Source organism: Tachysurus vachellii, chromosome 7, assembly GCF_030014155.1.
Source record: "Tachysurus vachellii isolate PV-2020 chromosome 7, HZAU_Pvac_v1, whole genome shotgun sequence".
In the NCBI taxonomy this organism is placed as follows: Eukaryota; Metazoa; Chordata; class Actinopteri; order Siluriformes; family Bagridae; genus Tachysurus; species Tachysurus vachellii.
In genome coordinates this window covers 5,998,785-6,014,585 of record NC_083466.1, presented here as the reverse complement: position 1 = coordinate 6,014,585, position 15,801 = coordinate 5,998,785, and the positions used below count along the sequence as shown (strand labels likewise).

Below are 15,801 nucleotides of genomic sequence, written 5' to 3'. Positions count from 1 at the left end.
TTCAAAGTTATTCGACTAATTTACCTGTTCTGTTTATGGTGTAGAACTATCTTCATCTACACTGGAGATCAAAATTAGAGAACAATTTATAAACAATTGAACAATTCTGAAATAATGTCATCTTCACTGCTCAACAGTTGAAGGAGTTTTTGTCCTGTCTATACCATGCTACCAGAACACCTTTTCCACAAAATAACTAAGGCATTTCAACAAAAACCATTATTTTGCAGAAAACACACTGATCAAAATTAGAGAACACTTTCAGATACCTCCCAGTTATTGGTGTTAACCTGGCACCTGGTGTTAATTTCCTTGATTATCTGTCAACCCCTATTTAACTGGCAGCCTAACTTCCAGTTTCACTGACTCTGCAAGATGGTGGGCCGTTCTAAAGTGACTGAAAGCCTCCAGCAGCAGGTTGTCCAGATGAAGGCCAAAGGGATGACCCTATCAGCCATAGGAAGACAAGTTGGTCGTTCCAAATCTGTGATTTCAAGAATATTGAATATTTACATCATCACAAACTCATTCAAGTCCCCCAAGAAGGCTGGTCGTCCACGGAAGACAAATACAAGAGAGGACAGGATACTGCGGAGGATCTGCATTCAGCTCTGAACAGGGTAAGGATCTGTCTCATCATACAGTGTCTCGACGTTTAAGAGCATTTGGACTGAAAGCCCACTCTGCAGTGACCAAACCTCTCATTAGCAGAAAGAATCAAAAGGCTAGACTAAGCTTTGCTGAGGAGCATGTTGTGTGGACAGAGGAGAACTGGTCCAAAGTTCACTTCAGTGATGAAAGCAAGTTTAATTTATTTGGGTCCGATGGGAAATATTATGTTCAGTGACAAACTGAAGAAAGACTGAACCCAAAGTGTGTAAAGAAGTCAATGAAAAGTGGAGGAGAAGTGTCATGGATTGGGGCATGTTTTCTGCAGCAGGAGTTGGGCCTCCTATACAGCTACATGGCAGAGTGAATGCAAATATTTATCAGAACCTTCTTCAACAACATATGGTTCCTTCCCTGCGTTCATCACCCAATCAGCCCGCAGTGTTCATGCAGGACAACGCTCCATGTCCCATGGCAAAACGGGTAAAGCAGTTCCTTGAAACTGAAAACATTGAAATAATGACATAGCCTGCCCAGACTCCTGATCTCAACCCAATAGTGAACCTCTGGCAAATCCTTGGCGACAAAGTTATGGCCAAGAAACCCACTACAGTCACCGAACTGTGGAGGAGACTGGAAGAAGACTGGACCAAAATCACACCAGAGCAGTGTGAGAGACTAGTGCTGTCCTGTGGCCGCAGATGTGCTGAAGTCATCCAGAGCAGACGCCTGTACACTTCCTACTAATTGCTGACTGTTGTAACCTTCAGAAAATTTTGTTGTAATCTTTTTCCATGCTACAGTCATTGTTGTTCTCTAATTTTGATCAGTGTGTTTTCTGCAAAATAATGTTTTTTGTTGAAATGCCTTATTGTTATTGTTATGTTATTTTGTGGAAAAGGTGTTCTGGTAGCATGGTATAGACAGGACAAAAACTCCTTCAACTGTTGAGCAGTGAAGATGACATTATTTCAGAATTGTTCAATTGTTTATAAATTGTTCTCTAATTTTGATCTCCAGTGTATATACAGAAGGTATCTTTTAAAAGCCAATTTTGGCCTCTGGGCTCTACTTTACAATGTTTTAATTAGTGTCAAGAAAAAGTATGTGAAAATTTTGGAAATTAATGGTTTCTGCATTGTCCTCAAATGTGATCTGATCATCATCTAAGTCAAGGGAATTGACAAATATGCGACATCCGACATTCAAAATGGTACTGGAAAAACTAAGTGGACACTTGGAATTAATAACTGGTTGATGTCTTCAAATCTTTGGGGGTCATCCAGGGTTGCTTCTTTTCCGAATTGGGTCCTTATTGTGCTATTGAAATCACTTGGTAACTCTTTCCGGCTTCATGTAAATCAACAATTCTCGATCAAACATCTTCTGAAAGCTCATTTTGGCGAGGCATGGCCCACATTAGTGTATTCTTCTTGTGAGGAGCAAACTCGGTTTAAGTGGTTTTTGATCAGTCAAAGTAGCTCTAGTCTAGTCCAAACTCATTTTCCTAGCAAGACTCCAGGTATGCTTACAGCTGACTTTATTTAGCTTTTTTGAGGGCATTAACTCAAGGGTTCACATACTTTTTCCACTAGCACTATGAGCTTTTTAATGGTTGTTCTCAATAAAGATCAGAATTTGTGTTCTAATTTTAGGCACATTTGTCAATACTCTTTGACTTAATAAATGACACAATAATGCAGAAAACCATGAAAATCTTAAAAGGTCCACATATGTTTCTTTCCACTGTATCCTTTTTTTTTGGTATTTTTTTTGTTCCTCCCCCTCACCTCACCCCGAGATACAAGAAGCAACAACGGCCCAGGAGGCAAACAGTGCTATTGCAGAGGCAGCAGACAGTCTTAACATTATAGGTGCCTTGAGTGTATGTGTCGAGCCTGGAGGAGAAGGACTCCCTTGTCCAGTCTGCTGCAGACTGCCCTAGGCCAGTTAAGCAATTTCCCCCACCTGTCTTTGGTCAGATAAATGAAACAGTTAATAACTCAGGACAACTTGCACGTTATGTTACACATTTTGCAGGTTTGTTGAGGGGTTAAGAACCCTGGGCTTACTGGATGATTTGAGAAAGAATCCAGCAATGTGCTACAGCATGTTTGTCAGCGAGGAGAGGCCACTTCAAGCGAAGGACCTATGCACTCTATTTGAAGTTGAATTCTCTGCTCAGGGGAGCAACAGAAGAGCCAGAGAAAACATGACTATTTGCTTTTGGCGTGATTGGTTAATTGACATGGAAGGTATACTATTTATTCCATCAGTAATAATGTTATGTACTTCATAAATACAGTGATTTTGTGGTCATTTTGTTGATCAGGTTTTCCCAAAGTCCACCATGAATGTCTTGTCATTTTGCCCACTACTCAAAGATATTCAGTTTACTGTCATAAAGGAGTAAAGGAACCAGAAAACATTAACACTCAAGAAGCTGAAATCAAAGAATTTTGACTTTTTCCATTAAAAATGACAGATTGAATGATCGTCATAATAGATGGAGATTTATTTATTAATCCATTGATTGTTTCACTTACATCTACTACTCCAAAAAGTAGTCATTTTACATAATTTTACTCTTCATATTTATATTGTCATTTATCACACCAGCACAGAATGCATATTAGACTACATATTAAAATGTTAAAGAGGCCTAAATTACTTTTCTAAGCTGTACATACACCCAATGATTTTCATCACTATGTTGTGTTGCAGAAGGAGAATGTAGTCCAGTCACCCTTGAAAAAGTATTGGAGTTTACATCTGGAGCATCAGTAGTGCCTCCCCTGGGATTTCCACACCGTCCACAAATTCAGTTCCTTCATGAAGCCAATAAAATCTTTCCAGAGGCAAAGACCTGCCAAGTAATCCTCCGCCTGCCCATACATAATGTTTATGACACTTTCAAGAAATATATGATGGAGGGAATTATGCAGGCTCCTGGTTTTGGAGTTCCATGAACAGTCTGTGAATGTAAAAGTTCACACACCACTGCTGTTTGTAACTACGTCTTATTGTTGTTGGTGTTCCACACTGTTTTATATCACCTTGAAAGTTCCAATTAAAAATGTTCTAAATTAATGTTTTCTAGAGTTTCTACAATGTTTGCAGAACTTTGCTATATTTTACTATAGGTACACAGCTGGACTATGACCATTGAACTAAACAAATGAATGTATTTCTTCTTAAAAAATCCAAAAAAATAAAAACACTACATAAATGTAATAAACTGTTGCATTTCATTGAGGAATCTGTTGTAAATGGAGGAAATACAAAATAACCATCAGTCCCCCTCGGTCTGGAGCTCCACGCAAAATGCACTGCTCATAGCATACTACTATACCCGTAATTGCTGCTACTATATAACTCACTACTGTACATAACTCACTACTGTACTCATAACTGTACTCATACTGTACTTATAACTCACTACTGTACATAAACTTAAACACTCAAGGATTGCGCTATTCATAACTTCTGCACATAGTGTATAATAACCTCCCTCAATCCGCTCCCAAACATGTATCACATGTATGTAACCTTCTCAAAACACTATCATAACCATGGTATACAATGTCTCTCTTCATTGCATCTATCTATAATCAGTGAATTCATTATATATATAGTCCTTCTCTGTTTACTGTTTATATATGTACATTATTTTGCACTGCAACAAATGCACTTCTGGTTAGATGCTAACTGTAGTTCATTGCCTTGTACCATACATGTGCAGAGACAATAAACAAAGCTGAATCTAATCAAATCGAATCTAATCTAATCTTATCTGAACTAATCTAAAGATTTCACCTCATGATGGTAAGGATAATCATGGGAAAAGTGAGGCATCAGCCCAGAACTACCTGGAAGGAGCTTGTGAATGATCTCAAGACAGTTGGGACCACAGTCACCCAACAAACCATTGGACATAAAACATCATATGTTGGGGCTGTTTCTCTGCTAAAGGTACAGGTGAATTTACCACATTGAAGGGCCAATGGACCAGACTATGTATTGTAAAATTTTGGAGAACCTCCTGAAAATGGGTTGTGGATGGGTCTTCCAGCATGACAATGACCCAAAACATACCACCAAGGCAACAAAGGAGCGGCTCTAGAAGAAGCACACTAAGGTCATGGAGTGGCCTAGCCAGTCTCCAGACCTTAATCCTATAAAAAATTTCAGTCAAGAAACCTTAAGGATTTAGAAAAGATCTGTAAAAAAAATAACCAAAATAACCAAAATCCCTCCTGAGATGTGTGCAAACCTGGTAACCAACTACAAGAAATGTCTTACCACTGTGCATATCAACAAGGGATTCTCCAAGTAATAAGTCACGTTTTACCTAAGGATCAAATAATCCCTAACCCTTTTCCTCATTTAAATTCAAATTAATTTAGATCCCTTGTATTATGTGCTTTTTCTGGATTTTTGGTTGATATTCTGTCTCTTTCCTTTATAATAAACCTATGATTAAAATTGCCCATTTATTTAGGCAAACTTATAAAATCTTTTTATAAGATTTTATAAGTTTGCCCACTGTATATACAGATTATGGAGAGTTTCTGTGAGAATTCGTGCCCATTCATTCTCTGGTCCAGCACTTACATCAGATGAGAAGGCCTGGCTCACAATCTCCATTTCATTTCATCCCAAAGGTGCTTTATATGTTGAGATCAGGGCTCTGTGTAAGCCAGTCAAGTTCTTCCACACCAAACTCATCAAACCATGTCTTTCCAGTCCTTGCTTTGTGAACTGGGGCACAGTCAACCCTAAGAACACCATCCCCACTGTCAAACATGGTAGTGGAAACCTAATGTTTTGGGGGTGTTTTTCAGCTGGTGGACCAGGGAACCTAATCACAGTAAATGGCACCATGAAAAAGGAGCAATACATCAAAATTCTCAAGAACAACATCAGGCACTCTACAGAAAAACTTGGCCTTGGGCACCAGTGGACATTTCAGCACGACAACGACCCAAAGCACACAGCAAAAGTGGTGAAGAAATGGTTAGCAGACAAAAACATTAATGTTTTTAAGTGGCCCAGCCAGAGTCCTGACTTAAATCCAATTGAGAATCTGTGGAGGGAGCTAAAGATCAGGGTGATGGCAAGGAGACCCTCCAACCTGAAAGAGTTGGAGCTCATCGCTAAAGATGAATGGTCAAAAATACCAGTGGAGACATGCAAAAAGCTGGTCAGCAATTATAGCAAACGTTTGATTGCTGTAATAGCCAATATAGGCTTTTCTATTGACTATTGAGAAGGGTATGAATAATTTTGGACATGCCACTTTTTGTTCAAATGTAAATAAAAGGTGAGTAATATTTTTTTCCACAATGATCCCTCTTGTACATTTTCTTATTATTTTCTGGGAGACGCCTGTGTCATTTCTAATCAAGAAAAAAACTTGCTGGTTGAATAAAAGTAACTTTAAGTCAGAATTTGCCAGGGGTATGAATAATTTCGGGCTTGACTGTATAGTTAAATGTTATATATGTGGAGTCACGGCTTGTCTTTAGTGCACTTCTAATTTAATTACAAATTGCTCGAAGGAGTGTGTGAATGTGTGTGCATGATGAACTATGAAAAACTGGATCAAGGAATGATCTAACTCTTAATAACACAAAATTATGAGGAATATGAACTTCTTTTACATTTTGAGAGAGGAAAAGAAACTGTCATAAAAAGCACATGTAAAAATCAGCAGAACTGCATTCAGTATAACTAAACTGTGTGTGAGTTTGTGTACAGTGCAGTTGGATTTCCTGTCACAATGGGCCTCAAAGCACAGTAGTACAGAGCAGAGTCTTATACAGCATCATTTACATTTACATTTACATTTACAGCATTTGGCAGACGCCCTTATCCAGAGCGACGTACATAAGTGCTTAAATCTCCAACATTGAATCATTAATGCTGGCTCACTAAGTTACATACTTAAGATACTATGAGTTTAAAACATTTGTTCAAAGTTACAATGAAAGAGTGTCAAAGGTGTTTTTTTTTTTTAATGCAAAAGATAAGGAAAGAAGTGCTAGTTGAAGTGTTTCCTGAATAAGTAGGTCTTCAACCGCCGCTTGAAGGAGATGATCAGAGGGTCTTCAACCACCGCATCAGAGGAGATGATCAGATCCACTTGTTTAATATCTCTATTAACTTTAATAGTCATTCTTTGGGAGTGTTGGGTCTTATATCTCCATTTTCAGTAATATAAAGAAGGAACTCAGGTCTAGATTTTGGATATTGTCTGTACCAGTGCAGGTACACACACACACACACACATATATATATATATATTAGCCTAGCACCATTAGCTAGTTTTTTCTTTATATTTTGACTGTTAGGTCTGTGATATTAAATAGCACCTAGTATATTATATTTTTGCTATGGTGATTCCTTTGACAGAATTTGATCTTTCTTTGGTGAAACTAGTTTTTATGTTGTCTTGGTTTTAAGTTTGTCAGTGTAATTCCATCAGCCAGCAATCTTAAATCTTGTTTTTCTTGCACTTACCCTTAGGTTTTTGCCTTCTCTGGGAATGTTGAACTCATAAATTCTTACATTTTTCAGGTAAACATTGTTTTTTATTATTTATTGCATAGTTAAACACCAATTTTCTAAGGTATTTCAGTTAGGTTAGGAAAAACATCTGCTGATCTTGATAATACTATGAAATATGTTGTGTGTAGCTCATTAAAGGTAAGAAAGACCCTGATGTTTCCAGAGGTTTTTACAATATGCTGTAGGTTCATGTGCTCTGAGATTTTAGGGTGTCACATATTAAACAGTGGTACAGTGATCCCTCGTTTATCGCGGTTAATGGGGACCGGAACCCCTCGCGATAGGTGAAAATCCCCCCCCCAGGAATTTCAGTATCTATGTGTGTGTGGGTACCAGAATGTTTAAAGTATGTATATTTATACTTTATTTATATATTTTACTTAAATTTATTTAATTATAAAACCTTAATATTGTACATTCACTCACTCACATATATTTTACTTAAATCTATTTCATTATAAAACCTTAATATTATACATTCACTCACTCACATATATTTTATTTAAATCTATTTCATTATAAAACTTTAATATTATACATTCACTCACTCACATATATTTTACTTAAATCTATTTCATTATAAAACCTTAATATTATACATTCACTCACTCACATATATTTTACTTAAATCTATTTCATTATAAAACCTTAGTTTGACCTTTTCAATTATGGTCATAATCTTCCTCTTGGGCTCACTAGTGGAATCTTTTGCAAGCGCACGGCACTTAGGAGGCATTGTAAGGGCTTAACGAAAACACAGTACGCGAGACACAGTTGACAGCGTGAACGAAAGTGGCGAGATACAGTACAACAAGGGAAGAAGCTGGGAGAGGATGCGATGATGCACAGCCAATCAGCTCAGATCTCGCGCGGGGAGCCAATCATGTGCCTTGTCTGAGTGCCCATGTGTATGTACAAAGCCTCTAAGAGAGTTTCTCTCTTTGTCTGGCATCCTGGGAAACCGTTGTTATTTTTATTTTTCGATTAATAATCTTTAAAAAATCAGATGCACTGAGGCCGCGAAACGTGAACCACGAAACTTGAACCGCGAAGTAGCGAGGGATTACTGTACAGCTTTTCAGGATGCTAGCAATATTTTCCTGAATGTAGTGATGATGGTGATGGAAGGGAGGTGTGTGTTGTTCTGTCTCTGCAGGAAATCTAAACACTTTTGGATTTGGGGGACTTCTGGGATTACTGAGAAAATAGAGAAAATCTATCACTAGTGTTAGGTTTTCTCTAATTGAATCAGCTGCGTCCCAATAATCACTCATGTGTCACAAATATAAACTAATAATAACAAGAGAGACAGAATTTCCAAATATGGCATGTAAATTCAAAATTCTGTATATATATTCAATATAAAAAACTGTGTGTTAGTTTTTGTACAGTGCAGCTGGATTTCCTGTCACTGTGGGCTGTAGAGCACAGTAGTATAGAGCAGAGTCTGATACAGCAGCAGAGGAGATGATCATGTTCACATGTGTATCATCAACTTTAACAGACATTCTTGGCGGAGGGCCAGAATCGAAAGTTCCACTTTGATGAATATAAAGAAGGAACTCAGGTTTAGATTTTGGATATTGTCTGTACCAGTACAGGTAGTTGTCTGTACCACTGCTGAATTTGTATCTGCAGAACAGAGTAACATCATCACCTTCATCTACAATTTTCTGAATAAAAATTGACTCTATTGAATCTGCCGTGGAGTCACCTGTCATAGAGAACAGAACATAATGTTTATAAACTTTAAATAATCAACAGGAAATACTTAAGTCAGACCCACACGCTGCATTTTCACACTGCATTACCACACAGACTAATATTTAATATAATCTACTTAATATTTCTGCAATAACAAAAAGTCAATGTTAACTCACCTAGTGAAAGCCACAGATACATGAATATAACAGTGAACATGATGACTGGTCTTAGCTCAGTGAAAATAGTCCAGATCTTTCTGTAATCTAATATGTTAACACCATAAAGCTTTAAAGAGCTCCACCCCACAGCATCACATGACAGTGTCACCAATGTTGTTGTCAGATTGTTGATTCTTACTGAAACATCCTGGCTTTACATTCAGATTTCCAGAGAAGTTTCCAGTTTTCAGTGTTTCTGACACAGCAGGTGCTTTTGTTTGTCAGAGAAATGACATTAGATGAGTATTTATTCTTATGACAGTTTAGTCTGAAGTGGACAGTTGTGTTGTTTAATCAGAATGGTATCTCTGAAATGAGCTTAGGCACTAACAGTAACCAGGGCAGGGGTTAGGATATTATATCAGCAGTATGTATGATAGAAGAACAAGTATACTCTATGTCACAAAAGTTTTAGTGTGAAAAGTAGAATCCATCATCTCAGAATGTGAGCAGGTTGTGTGGTGCTCTAGTACTTGACCCAATATAAGATAAGTGACTGCGCCATCTTGTGTTCACTGAAGATAAAAACCTTAACACACTAATAAATGAAACCCTGCAAGCAGGTCATACAGATTAATGATTTTACATTAAACCTTATATTTAAACTGTATTTACAACACCAGGTAGTTTGTGGTGTCTTCATAACACTGATGCATTTCTCTCTCAAATACTGCTGAGTTTGTCATTGTGTGTGTTTCTGTATGTTCTTTATTAAATGTAAAGCAGAACAAGAAATACAAAATAAAAGGAAACAGATGTTGAAAACAGGTTTAAAACTCAACAATGTTCTATTTACATGACATACTTCTTGTCCCATCAGGGGATTAAACACACACAATCCACTTTAGATAAATTGACTTTTTTACTTTACTAATTTGCTTGATCTTGCATCACAACATCATATTTTAAAGCAACATACTTTAATGAACTGAATGGCAGAATATAGGCCTGATGTTCAGGTGTCCAATAACTTTGGCCTGTCTATTACTCTTTATGATATCCTAGGCACTTTCTTACACATGTCCATTTGTACCCATTAAATAAAGCATATATTTGCTTGAAATACTAGTAAGCCTAGTAATGCAAGACTAGTAATGACACTGCTGCTGTTTATTATTCATTTGTTTCATCATGTTTTATCTGGATGATCAAACTGATCATTGTCTGACCCAATAATATACAGTATAGACTTGTGAATTTACTGCGATTAATGTGTAGTTTTCATGTTTGAACCCTCTTCAGTTTTATTTGTTATTTCTTCCAGCTGCATCTGTTACCACAGCTTTTATTTATGTCTGTGTTTAACTGATAAAAAGTTCATGTGGTTTTTAGAAACCTCTTGCATGTGTATTTGCCATTATAATGTTTTTGTAAAGCCTTTCACTGACTCTGTATCACTGTGTTACTTCAAGAGCACAATGATAAAGTGCAGAGTCTGAGAGCTTTAGACCTCTGATAGTAAGTTCAGTTGAGTCTCTACTTGTTCCTGTCTCTAATCGAGTGTCAGACGGAGTGCTTCTAGCACTATATGACCATGCGCCTTTATACAGTAAAAACTGTGGTGCGCTGTTAGGATACTGTTTGTACCAGTAAAGCAAAATGCTATTGCTGCTTGACTCATACGAACATTTCAGAGTAACTGTGTCTGTTTCTTTCCTGATAATGCTGGTAACTTCGTCCGTCGGCCAAATTTTATCTGCAAAACTCTCTAGAGTGAAAAAGATGTAACAATGTTAGAAATCTTTCACTTATTTTTGCAAACAAAATATTTTCAAAATATAAGATTGCTCGAATGACACAAATTTTGCAACCAGCTAATACAATAAATTAAATTAAAGTTAATGACCTGTAACTAGAGTGAGAATCAGTGGTGTGTATCTCACTATGTACAGTAAGTTGTATAGTTGAGCCATTTCTGAACACAGCTCTGTGATGATTCTGTATAATAGTGCTGTATGTGCTGAACTTTACACGTCTCTAGAAGGCCACACCCAGGAAGCGACACTGTTGTAGTGTAACTTTGTACAAATCATCACTTCATAGTATCAGTGACAGTGAACTAAAACACAGAACTATTCCACTGTTTCTGATCAACCCACTGCATCTGACTTCATCTCTTAAACATATCTTAGACTTACAGATCTGTGTTGTGTGTCATACAGTGGATGTAAAAAATTGAGACCAAGATAAATCATTTCAGAACTTTTTCTCTTATAATTGGGGATGTGACTGTGTTCAGAATTAAGCAATCTCATTCAAACTTATGTTAAATAGGAGTCAGGACACACCTGCCATTATTTAAAGTGACACTGTTTAACCCCAAATAAAGTTCAGCTGTTCCAGTAGGCTTTTCCTGACATTTTCTTAGTTACATCTTACAGCAAAAGCAGCATGGTCCACAGATAGCTTCCAAACATCAGAGGGATCTCACTGTTAAAAGGTATCAGTCAGGAGATGTGTACAGAAAAATTTCCAAGGCATTTGATATACCATCGAACACAGTGAAGACAGTCATCATCAAGTGGAAAAAATATGGCACAGTGACATTAACAAGAACTACACTCCAAAATTGATGAAAAGATGAAGAAAACTGGTCAGGGAGGCTGACAGGAGGCCCACAGCAACATTAATTAAAGGAGCTGCAGGAATTTCTGGCAAGCACTGGATGTGTAGAACATGTGACAATCTCAACAATCAATTGTGACAATCAATTCTTTATATGCCTGGGCTATGGGGTAGGCTGGCGAACCTTTTCTTATGATGAAAAACATCCAAGCCGGGCTAAATTTAGCCAAAACACATTTGAAGTCTCCTAAAAGCATGTGATAAAATGTGTTATGGTCTAAAGAAACCAAGGTTGAACTTTTTGGCCATAATTCCAAAAGGTATGTTTGATGTGAAAATGACATTGCAAATCACCAAAAGATCACCATACGCACAGTGAAGCATGGTGGTGGCAGCATCATGATTTAGGGCTATTTTTTCTTCAGCTGGAACTGGGGCCTTAGTCAAAGTGGAGGATTCCATGAACATTTACAAATACCAATCAAAGATGGCACAAAACCTTCAGGCTTCTGCTAGAAAGCTGAAGATGAAGAGGAACTTCATCTTTCAGCATGATGGTGACCCAAAGAATCAACAAGTCAACAAAAGAATGGCTTTGCCAGAAGAAGATTAAAGTTTTGAAATGAGCCCAGACCTGAATCCAATTGAGAATGTGTGGGTTGATCTGAAGAGGGCTCTGTGCCCCAAATGTGTCACATTAAGTAAATTACACACACAAACATGGTCTAAAAGAATATAACCAATAAAAGATTCATATATGGAGCTCCTATACTTCTTATTTTTATAAAATACAAAAAAACATTTCTAATCTACAAAATATATTGTTGTAATTAATTCCATGCTATTTTAAATTTCTGTGGTAATTCCAGTGTTTCAGTCTGACTGCACTCCACACACCAGGTATCTGTGCTGAAGCTTTGTTCAGGTTTAATGTTCATGGCTACTGTTACACTTCACATGTTTCTGTTGTGTCCAGGTCCAGTCAAGTTCACTTCTAGGCTCTTTTCATGTCATTTACTGCCATCTGCAGGATTGCGTACATTATCACCTCTAGTGTATATTGGCCCCAGTGGAAGGAACGTTTATAGCCTAGTGCTCATTTATTTGTGATGTGTTCCTTGTGTTTTACTTTGCATGTGACCTTTAGCTTCTTTATGCATTTTGGCATTAGCTTGAACCATTCAGCCACCAAAGCATTAATAATGTCAGGTCCTGGTGTTGGGTGAAGTGTTGACTTTGGTTTCAAACGGTACACAACAGCTGTCTCTTTAGTCACAGTCCAGTGTGGCTTTCTGGAAGAAAACTTTGAAGAGCTTCTCCCTTTTGTGAGGTGTGACCGCTATATCGGTTGGGAAAACCACTGTGCCACAGTACCTGCATGTAACCCAGGCTCAGGAGGGGCCTGTGTACAAAGACTGTACCATGCACACTTCCTAAAGCAAATGCGCTTCAGCAGGTCCTAAGTCAGTACACCCTTGTAAAACACCTAGACCCAGGGATAGATTTGAAAATCACGGTGTCTTTAAATGTAGCTTTCTGGCACAATTCCTTTACCAAACAGGCTTAAAAATGGTCTTGTCAAGAACACCAAGATCCAAAGCCACAAGGGATTTTCAAAGTTCATCGGCACTACCTAGCCAATGATACAAACATACGCCACCTCTCTAGAAGCAAACCAATTGCCAAAACCTGGGATTAAACCAGGGACCTTTAGATCTTCAGTCAAACGCTCTCCTAGCTGAGCTATTTCAGCAACAGGGCATGATGCTGTGAGCATTAGCAACGGGACGCGAGTGTGAGCGTGTGAGTCTCTTTGGGTCCGGTAACTCTTTTTCCTAAGAGTCATATCTAGAGGGCATGGGAGCCACAAACATTGTAAAGCCTTTGTTTTGTTAAGACCCCACAAAGCTTTGCAAAGGTCATTGGCACTCTATAGCTTCAGCCTCTTGTTTGAGGTAGGTTTACAAAATTGCAGGTTAGCCTATAATAGGGAACTTAAAGGTAGTTGAAAAAAAAATCTTGTAGTATAATCTTGATTAAAACAACCAGATTTACTCCAATTTCAGCTGAATTTCTACCCTGCACATTCATCAATCCCATGCACCCAGCAATTCGCCTAGTTTAGGACTATTAAGGCCGAACCCACTGTGCATTCCTCCATAACATAACACAGATCATTTCTTGAATCCTGCACACAAAATAATGTCAAAGAATGTCCATCTTGGTGAGTGTTTACATATTACATAGTTATATTTAAAACTTAATTGTGTTTGTGTAAGTTACTGTGCAACAAAATTTTACCATTGTAAATACAAATACACTGACTGAGCAGACATTTAGGTGAGATAATAAAAAACTGTCTAAAAAGACTATGCAGTGCCTTCAAAAGTTTCTCTGACAGCGGTGGGATTGAAAGAGCGGCAACAGGATGCAAGCTAGTGTGAGCGTGTAAGTTTACCAGCACAGAAATTTCGACCAAAGTTAAGATGCAGACCCAGTGCTAGGTTATCACACCCCACTCTAGCAGAGACAGGACACTAAATCAGTGCATTGAAACATTTCCTTGGCAGCAGTGGGATTTGAACCCACATCTCCAAAGAGACTGGAGCCTCAATCCAGCACCTTAGACCACTCGGCCACGCTACCCGCAGATGTGCAGGCCTTTACAGGCTTCTGCTTTCCACCAAGAAGGAACATTGTTCTCGTGTTGCAGACAACCATGTCAGACTCACAGTCACGAGTCCTCACATACTGTGGTCGGTCTCTGAGGTAGTCCAATGTATTACATACATATCTCCACCACTTTTACACAAATTTGTTCTCATAATTTCTGCTGGATGGCAGAAGAGTGAAGAGTCTGTTAGGAAGATGGGAGGGTACATGCACAAAGTGGGTGGTTTATAAAATTAATTATTCTTATTAGGATCCTCAGCTAAAATAAGAGAAACTCTGTACAAGATGCTGTATGTTACTTCCCTGAATGTAACCATGATAGGAGAGGAGAGGTTCAGTTTGATCACTGTGGGAATGTGGATCCTCCTGACGTCAAAATCATCTCTTTTGTTTTCTACTATGGATTGTTACAATAGTCCTCAAAACACTTTATTTATCTCTGTATGTAGACTGGTTATTTTATAAAAAAAAGTGTGTAATTCTATACAGTTCACATGATTTTGATATAAATGCACTTAAATTAAAGCTGAAAGAATGCACTTTAATCTCATATAATAATAACTTCATGGACCAGGAGAGTTGTTCAGTTACTAGACAATGTGGTTAGCACAAGTTGCATGTTAAACATTATGTGGTTGCTGCAGGAACTTAATCTATTAGGGGCAGTGCAGAGGACACTTAGTAGATTGGTTTGACCTTCTTATAACTCCATGGGACAAACTGTCTGTGGCATGTGGATCGTTACTTTACATTAAAGACATTTGGTTTCACTATATCAGGATGCATTGACAGTTTTTTGAGACACGTCCTGCTAAAACTACACCTTTTAACCATATTTACAACAAGGCCTGCTGTCTGTTACTATGTCCTACATTATCTTAAATGATGTCCGTTCAGAGCACATTGTAAAGACTGACCAGTCTCTGTAAATTAAACCTTTGGCACTGTTTAAAGCTACATACATGTTCTACACCACCATCAGCTTATTGCATATTCAATATTTTACTGCAGTTATTCTTTATTTGTTAAATATTAGAATGTTTCATAACGTATTACCAATACTTCACCACATGAGTGGATAGAAGCTACAAAAAATAAATTACTTTGTTGAATAAATCATTTTAGTATATTTCATGCATCAGGGTTCACATTTCTGTGCATTGTTTCATACATACACCTTTAAGATATGGTTAGAATTTAATACCAAATCAAATTTCCCTTAAAATATTACTTGTCAAAGTACCACTAACTTTATATTTAAATCTAAAAACATTATCAATACATACAATGATTTTCTTAAAAAGTTATTCTTAAATATCAATAGTTATGACTAGACTGATGTACAAATGTTAAATTCAGACAAATATCACATTGCATTTAATATTCATGTCTTTTTTTTATTAAAGAATTGATTAAGAAAAAAACAAGAGATGGCTTTGATAATTGTCTTCACAATAAGTCA

The 15,801-nt window shown here is 37.5% G+C and overlaps 2 non-coding genes across 2 annotated transcripts; both read right to left on the bottom strand.

The window, feature by feature from the left end:
- Positions 1 to 13,346: 13,346 nt before the first annotated feature.
- trnaf-gaa (transfer RNA phenylalanine (anticodon GAA)) lies at positions 13,347 to 13,419 on the bottom strand. Its single transcript has one exon. It is a non-coding gene; the product is annotated as a tRNA-Phe (tRNA).
- An 811-nt stretch (positions 13,420 to 14,230) lies between these two features.
- On the bottom strand, positions 14,231 to 14,312 carry trnal-gag (transfer RNA leucine (anticodon GAG)). The gene has a single exon. It is a non-coding gene; the product is annotated as a tRNA-Leu (tRNA).
- Between the last annotated feature and the right edge of the window lie 1,489 nt (positions 14,313 to 15,801).